The following is a 7,419-nucleotide window of genomic DNA, read 5'->3' as shown; positions in this document are numbered from 1 at the left end:
CTACAGTCACTACTGCTTGGGGGAAGGGTATAGCTCAAGTGGTAGAGTGCATGTTCAGCATCCAAGAGGTCCCGGGTTCAAGCCCCAGTACCTCCTTCAAGCTGAGATCAATGAAGGAACCTAGTCACCTTCCCCTCAGAAAAAACAAACAATACAAACCACTGCTTGTAAAACCTGTGTTCACTGGTTGAAGTTAAGATAACTCTGGACAACAGTTTCTGAACAATGTTGAAAAATAGTTGTGATAAAAAAGCATCTTTGAGTTATGATGTATCATATTAGTTAAATCTGTCAGTTTATGTTTTTCTTTCTTGAATGGACTTGCCAGAGGTTTATATAACTGATATTTTAAAAGAATCTTCTCTTTAATTGATTAATTCTATACTTTCTGTGTGCTTTAATTTGATTCCTGCTTTTATGTTTACTATGTTTTCCTTGAATGTACTTTGCCATCATCCTTTCTAATTTGGGGGTTTAGATCCTTCGTTCATTATTTTCATATTTTCAACTACATATAAAAATGTATGGGTTTTAGCAAAATGCTAAAATGCCCCTCTTATTAAAGAAAAGAAAGTGGAGGAGACTGGTTAAATTTCAGGCTCATTGCTTCTCTCATAGACTGCAATACATTAATTAAACCTCATATCAGAAAAGCTAATGTAGATAAGAATAAAGGATGTAAGGGCCACACCATCTTCTGGCTGACCGTGGTGGATGTTTTGAGGGCAGCTCACCCGCAGCCTGTGTGCACCACACTGCCTCCTGTGGAAGCCTGAGCCAGCTGTGGAGCTTTCTCCCTTTGTCTCATAACCATGTCCACAAACGAGAATGCTAATTCACCAGCTGCCTGCCTTAACAGATTCAAGAACAAGGGGAAAGACAGTACAGAAATGAGGAGGCACCAAATAGAAGTTAATGTGGAGCTGAGGAGAGCCAAGAAGGACCACCAGACGCTGAAAAGGAGAAATGTCAGCTCTTTTCCCGATGATGCTACTTCTCCACTGCAGGAAAACTGCAACAACCAGGGCACTGTGAATTGGTCTGTTAATGACATTGTCAAAGGCACAATAGCAACAATTTGGAAAGCCAGCTCCAAGCTACTCAAGCTGCTAGGAAACTGCTTTCTAGGGAAAAGCAGCCCCTCATAGACAACATAATCCAGGCTGCTTTGATTCCAAAATTTGTGTCCTTCTTGGGCAGAACTGAATGTAGTCCCATTCAGTTTGAATTGCTTGAGCCCTCACTAACATTGCTTCCGGGACATCAGAACAGACCAAGGCGGTGGTAGATGGTGGTGTTATCCCAGCATTCATTTCTCTGTTGGCATCGCCCCATGCTCACATCAGTGAACAAGCTGTGTGGGCTCTAGGGAACGCTGCAGGTGATGGCTCAGTGTTTTGAGACTTGGTTATCAAGTCTGGTGCAGTTGGCCCACTGTTAGCTCTTCTTGCAGTTCCTGATATGCCATCTTTAGCACGTGGTTACTTATGTAATCTTATCTGGACACTCTCAAATCTTCGTCACAATAGGAATCCCTCACCCACCTTGGATGCTGTTGAGCAGATTCTTCCTACTTTAGTTCATCTCCTGCATCACGATGATCCAGAAGTATTAGCAGATACCTGCTGGGCCATTTCCTACCTTACCGATGGTCCAAATGAATGAACTGAAATGGTTATGAAGACAGGGGTTGTACACTGACTTGTGAAGCTTTCAGGAGCTAGTGAACTGCCAATTGTGACTCCTGCGCTAAGAGCCATAGGAAATATTGTCACTGGGACAGACAAGTAGACTCAGGTTGTAATAGATGTAGGAGCACTTGCCGTCTTTCCCAGTCTGCTAACAAACTCCAAAACCAATATTCAGAAGGAAGCTACATGGACAATGTCAAACACCATGGCTGGCCGCCAGGACCAGATACAGCAAGTTGTAGATGATGGGTTAGTCCCGCCCCTTGTTGGTGTTCTCTCTAAGGCAGACTTTTAAGACAAAAAAGGAAGCTGTATGGGCTGTGACCAACTATACAAGCGGTGGAACAGTTGAACAGATCATATATCTGGTTCATTGTGACCTAATAGAACTGCTGATGAGCCTCTAACTGCAAAAGATACCAAGATTATTCTGGTTATTCTGGATGCCACTTCAAATATCTTTCAGACTGCTGAGAAATTAGGTGAAACTGAGAAACTTAGTATAATGATTGAAGAATGTAGAGGTTTGGACAAAATTGAAGCTCTACAAAACCATGAAAATGAGTCTGTGTACAGAGCTTCATTAAATCTGATTGAGAAGTATTTCTCTGCAGAGGAAGAGGAAGATCAAATGTTGTGCCAGAAACTACCTCTGGAGGCTGTACATTCCAAGTTCAGGATGGCCCTGCTGGGACCTTTAACTTTTAGATTGCACAGCTGAGGCATAAAGTTGTTTGTTGTGTACTAAGTTTGGAATAAGTTTGTCTTACTGTTTCTCTACTAAGAACTCCTTTTACGTGTGGTTTGTTACTGCAGCACTTTTTACAACAAAACTATACTTGAACAGTTCCAAACTGTAAACAGTATGAAGCTTCTCCTGTCAACGGGTTTCTAATTTCTACATGGAATTTCATATCTTGCAGTGTCCTGTAAATAAAGATTAAATTCCACCCATTTCTTTAAAAAAAAAAAAAAAAGAATGCAAGGCTTTTGGAAACAAGTTTGTAAAATAATGAGGTATGAAGGACCCAAACACCCAGTTTCCTTTCAGCTGTGGGCAAATCCAAGTCACGTAACTGGCATAGGAGAGCTCCACTGAAATGAAAACACATCATCTTCAGGGGATCTTCTGGAAATAAAAATAGGCCTTATATTCAACCCAAATTTGTTTTATGATTTGAGAGGCTATCTTCATTTGGGTCCCTCCAGAAGCCAACCCTGCAGCAAGAATTCTCAAGTAAGTGGTTCATTTGGAAAGCAATCCCAGGAAACAGCAGTAGGGGAGTGTGGAAGTGAGGGGAGGAAGGAAGACAATAAAAAGAACATTGTCAAGCAAGTTCCCACTATGGACCCCTGGAGCTTGATTCTGCTATGGAACCCTGAGGCCAATGTAGAGCATGTGCCTCAGAATTGCCCACCCCAGGGGTGAGGAAGCTGGGGTAGTTATATATCCAACAACTCCCATCAGCTGGTAGAAGACTGCTAAATGTAGGGGCCACTACTGGCCCCCAGCTTGTACATGCAAAGTCCACAGTGGGGAGTCAGATTGACCAGCATTAAGTGATAAAGGTGAGGAGCTATGATGGGGGTGGAGAGTGAGGGGATGGGAAGTGTCCTGACAGCTGTGTATGGGCATTGGATTTCCTTCCATTTGACCAGCCATAAGTGTCTCACCCAGGCTTGATACCAGTGCCTGCAGTTACTGATGGGCTAATTTGCTTTCTGGGAGACATAAAACTTTAAAAGGGATTTGTTTCTGGTCTAAATGTGACTATGACCTACTTTCATCTCATCATCAGAGAAGCATCCTCTGGAAATGCAACCAAGAAAGAGCAAAGGTTGAGCCCACGGATGCTGTCCAGGAGTGGAAAAGCTGCACAGAGCCAGGGATGCGGAAAGTCTCTCTCCAAAGTTAGGACACATCAGAAATCTCTCTGGGGTTGTTGCTAAAGGGATTCAAACTTCAGGGTGTTGAGGTGAACAGAGGAGTAAAAAAGGCAAAGGAGACAAATTGCACCTTCATGACAATTTTACTGTCTTAACAGTTGCTTTACTCTCTAGAGACTCCTGCTGTTTTGGGCCCTAAATTGTCATTAAGGGAAAGCATCATCTCTCCTAGCTCTAGTTCAATCTAGATGATCTGAGGTCAATTTCTTCTGAACAGAAAGGGAAATAAAAACTGCTACACCCAGGGAGTAGTTGTAACAACTGATTAAATGTAGGGAAAGCCTTTTGATCACTAAGTGTTTGCTAATAAAAGCAAGTAGTTCTCACAAGAATTTGTTCAGCTTAATTAGTGAGGCAATTTGTTCTCCAAAGCACAATACAAATGCAATATAAATAAAAGGGATTTGACCCTGTTTTTCATTGCCAAATTTCCAAGAATGGAGAATAATAAAATCTAGGTTCCAGTGCCTCATTTACAAAGATGAATTTACTCTCCAAAGTTATATTTTGAAAATTAAAATGTGTTCCTACCAGAGATTTCTGGTCAAGATGGTGAAGTGGTAGGACCACGAGCTCACCTTTCTTTGCTACTACAAAAAGAACACAACTCACTGCTAGGCAACCATCAAAAAAGAAGAAAGACTGGAACCTAGCAAAGAAGATCACCTTCAACTGGAAACAAGGTTTCCACAGCAGGATGGTAAGAGGGGTGTGCTCATGATATAATTGGGTCCCACACTCCCCAGGGTGGGTGGTGTACAAGCTGAAGATTTGTCAAGTCGCAGAGGCCCTCCCACAGGAGTGAGAGTTCTAAGCCCCATGTCAGGCTCCCCAGCCCAGGGTTCTGGCACTGGGAAGAGGAGAAGATCCCAGGACATCTGGTTTTGAAGGCCAGCAGGGCTTAACTCCAGGAGCCCCACAGGACTAGGGGAGATAGAGGCTTCATTCTCTTGGGAAGAATACATAGAATCTCAGGTGCACCAGGTCCAAAGGCAGAGGCACTGATTTCACAGGAACCTGGGCCAGGCCTTCCTGCTGGATTTGGATGGTCTCCTGGGGACGTAGGGGATGGCTGTGGCTCACTCAGGGGACATAAAAGCTGGTGGCAGATATACTGGGAGTGTTCATCTACATGAACTTTCTTGGAGGCTGACGTCTTGATTGGATCATTAGCACCAAGACCTAGCCCCACCCAACAGCCTGTAGGGAAGCCTCAGACTAAAGAACATACAGGGTGGGAACACAGTCCCACCCATCAGCAGATCTGCCGAGCCACAAAGGCCTCTAGACAAGGCCCTACCCACCACAGGTCCAGGACCAATCTTCACCGAGCAGTGGGCAGGCCCCAGCTCCTCCCGCCAGGAAACCTGCATAAGCCTCTAGTCCTGCCTCATCCACCAGGGAGCAGATATCAAAAGTAAGAAAACAACAATCCCAAAGCCTGTGGAAGGAATCCACAAACACAGACCAGACTGTACATTAGGACTGGCTGGACCCTGGCCCTTGGGTGACAAGAGAGGAGTGTGCTGCTGGGACACATAGGACGTCTCCCACAGAGAACCACCTCTCCAAGGTTCAGAAACATAACTAACCTACCTAAAAATACAAATAGAAAGATAAACAATGTGAGGCAGCAGAGGAATATCTCCCAGGCAAAGGCATAAGATAAAATCCCAGAAGAAAAAGTAAGTGATGAGAAGATAGGCAATTTGTCTGAGAAAGTGTTTAAAGTAATGATGGCAAAGATGTTCAGAGAACTCAAGAGGAGTGTAGATGCACAGAGTGAAGTTTTTAGCAAAGAGTTGGAAAATATAAAAAATACCCAAACAGAGTTGAAGAATAAAATCACTGAAATAAATAGCACACTAGAAGGAATCAAGAATAGACCAAATGAGACAGAAGAATGGATCAGTGAGCTAGAAGACAGATTAGTGGAAATCACTACTGCAAAACAGAAAAAAGAAAAAAAAAAAAAACCAAAAAGAATTGAGGAAAGATTAAGAGAACTCTGGAACAACATAAAGCACCCTAATATTCACATTATAGGGGTCCCAGAAAGAGAAGAGAGAAAGAAAGGACCTAAGAAAATTTTTGAAGAGATAACAACTGGAAACTTCCCCAACTTGGGAAAGGAAACAGACACCCAAGTCCAGGAAGCTCAGAGAGTCCCACACAGAATCAACCCAAAGAGGAACACACCAAGGCACATAGTAATCAAATTGACAAAAATGAAGGATAAGGAGAAAATGTTAAAAATTAGCAAGAGAAAAGCAACAAATAACATACAGGGAGCTCCCATAGGGTTATCAGCTGATTTTTCAGCAGAAACTCTACAGGCCAGAAGGGAGTGGCAAGATATATTTAAAGTGATGAAAGGGAAAAACCTACAACTAAGAATACTCTATCCAGCAAGCCTGTCATTCAGATTTGATGGAGAAATCAAAAGCTTCACAGATAAACAAAAGCTAAAAGAATTCAGCACCACCAAACCAGCTTTACAACAAATGTTAAAGGAACTTCTGTAGTCATCAAACTATAAGAAAAGAGAACAAAAAGAAGAAAGAAGGAAAGAAAGAAAGAAGGAAAGAAAGAAGGAAAGAAGGAAAGAAGGAAAGAAGGAAAGAAGGAAAGAAGGAAAGAAAGAAAGAAAGAAAGAAAGAAAGAAAGAAAGAAAGAAAGAAAGAAAGAAAGAAAGAAAGAAAGAAAGAAAGAAAAGAAAGAAAGAAAGAAAGAAAGAACCTACAAAAGATCGCTTTGGCAGTTAGGGGTCTTTTGTGGTACCATATAAATTTTGGAATTGTTGTCCTAGTTCTCTGAAAAATGCTGTGAATAGTTTGACAGGTGTTGCATTGGATCTGTAGATTGCTTTGGGTTGTACAGCCATTTTGATAATGATGATTCTTCCAATCCAAGAGCACAAGATATCTTTCCATTTCATTGTATCATCATCAATTTCCTTTATCAATGTTTTACAGTTTTCAGAGTATAGGTAACCTCCTTGGCTAAGCTTATTTCTAGGTATTTTGTTCTTTTTGATGCAATGAAAATGTTTATGCCAGTTATAAAATTCCAGTTTTTGTAGTGGAAAAAAAAAGTGAATGAAGGGCTACAAATGGCAAAATAGCCTTCTTTCTTATGGGTAAGTTGTATCCCATTACATATATATGCTGCATCTTCTTTATCCATTCATCTATTGATGTGCATTTAGGATGCTTCCATATCTTGGCAATTATAATGTTGCTGTTAATAGCAGTGTGTATGAATATTTTTGAATTAATTCTTATTTTGTGCTTGGCTTTATTCCTTTGATAATTGTGTGGGTTTGAAAAGCTGAAGTTCTAAACATTCTTAAAGACAGTGAATAGCACATATATGTACATTTTAAAAATATTGCAGTATGTTGTTTATATGTGTTTACATGTGATATGTTGTATATGTGCAGTCAAATTGTAAAAATTCTACTTAATAAAACTGAAAAATGAAAAAAAAATTGCTCCCACTAATACCATGCCCTTTTAATAAATGTAGTTCTCTTCCACTCATTAGTTGGGGGAGGGACTTTAATTGAACTATAGTTAATTTGCACATTATTTGAGATTTATAAGCTACTTACTACAGAATAGTCACCAATAGTGCTGGTCTTTAAGTATTTTGCTGTATGGAACTATGAGTAGGTACCATCAAGATGCTTTTCCTCTGCAGAAAATATTTCATTTTACCTAGGTCTTCATCACCTGTCTGCATTTTTGATGAATGGCTTTCTCAACTAAAGCTCTCACAC

At 41.0% G+C, this 7,419-nt stretch overlaps 1 pseudogene; it reads left to right on the top strand.

Annotated features, from left to right (window-relative positions):
- The first annotated feature begins 812 nt into the window (after window positions 1-812).
- Window positions 813-2,462, top strand: LOC102518621 (annotated as a pseudogene).
- Window positions 2,463-7,419: the final 4,957 nt, after the last annotated feature.

The sequence above is a fragment of the Camelus ferus genome, chromosome 15, assembly GCF_009834535.1.
Source record: "Camelus ferus isolate YT-003-E chromosome 15, BCGSAC_Cfer_1.0, whole genome shotgun sequence".
Lineage (NCBI taxonomy): Eukaryota > Metazoa > Chordata > Mammalia > Artiodactyla > Camelidae > Camelus > Camelus ferus.
Note: the sequence above shows the minus strand (reverse complement) of the source record. Positions and strands in the feature narration are given on the sequence as shown.